A 1,511-nucleotide genomic window follows, 5' to 3' on the forward strand; every position below is an offset into this window, starting at 1 on the left:
GGTGGGGTGGGGGGGGGGGAGTTGGGGCGTAGGGATGGTGGATTTTGGGGAGAGATCGACAGAGAAAAAAGAGTGGGGGAGGGTTTTTTATTTAATTTTTTAAATAAATATATATATTATAAATATTAAATATATAATAATATTATTATATATTATATTTAAATATAAAATAATATTTATTTTTAAATATCAATTAAAATCGCACTTAAGGCGCGTGTAGGTTACTTTAAGGACTAAGGGTAAATTACTTTATTCTTAAAAAACACAAGGGAGTACTTTGATACTTTTTTAACACTGAGGAGTATTTTGCACATTTCGTATATCACAAGAGGGTGGCATGCTTTTTTCCTCTATACTAATAGAAATATTCAAAAAAACTTCTTTGAATACTAAAGTATTAATTACCCCTGTGATATAAAATAAAATTAGAAAAACCTGTACAAAAATTGGACAACACACTTCGACTGTGAATTGGCTATGAAAGTAATTTGATATTTGTACCCTTCTCTCACATATAATAATAAAATATTATTTTATAAGATCATTATTTAATTATTTATATAGTAAAATATTATTCTAATTAAATTTTATAAATTAATTAAAATTTGATTTATATATTATGAAACAAAAGGCAGATCGATGTCATTCCTGTAGAGGAGGGCGCGCCACCCTCCTCACACTTGGGCGACATAATGCATCGAGGGGGGCCATCGTCGCCCATCCATTGAGGGTGACGTCGGTCGCCCAATTCTAGATGACCGACATCGCATAAGCCTAGGATGGGCGGATGGGTCGTAGGAAAGGGAGGGAGGAAGAGGTCGGGGTTGGATAGGGGTGGCAGGGGAGGAGGTTTGTGCATGGGGGGGGGGGGGAAAGCACGGGTCGGGGGTAATTATTATTTTAAAATAATTTTTCTTTTATAAATTGTAATTATATATATTATAAGTATATTTTAATAGTTAAGAATTATATATATTAATAAGCCTAATTAATCGGTTGATTAGGAGGGGCATTTTAGTCGTTATTTTTTTAAAAAAAATAGGGTCAAGTTGATCAAGACGGTGTGATTATTTATTCATAACATATGGATAAATTTTTATATTAAGAATTCATAAGAGGATTTTTTATATTTTTATAATATCACGTGGTGCCAAAATAAATTTAACCCATTCTAAAAATAAGGGGAATCATTAGTGCTAGTCGTTCAGTGAGACGATAAACAACAACATACGATGCCCAAAACTGTCCATAATTTCTTCAATAAACTATTATTTCTTCAACATCTGACTCCAAAATGTCCATAATCATTTTGCAAAAAAATAAAGATATGAAATAGAAAAAAAAATAATAATCCCCATGAAAAACAAGCCAACGGTGAGAGTTAGTGGTGAAGTAAATAGGTTGGGGGAAGAAGCACCTTTAGGAGGCGAGCAAGGTGGTGGTGGTGGTCCACCAGTGAATGACTGACGAACAACGAAGAAAAAAGGAGCAAAAGTCCAATGAAAACGAAG

This window comes from Sesamum indicum, linkage group LG5, assembly GCF_000512975.1.
Source record: "Sesamum indicum cultivar Zhongzhi No. 13 linkage group LG5, S_indicum_v1.0, whole genome shotgun sequence".
NCBI lineage: Eukaryota > Viridiplantae > Streptophyta > Magnoliopsida > Lamiales > Pedaliaceae > Sesamum > Sesamum indicum.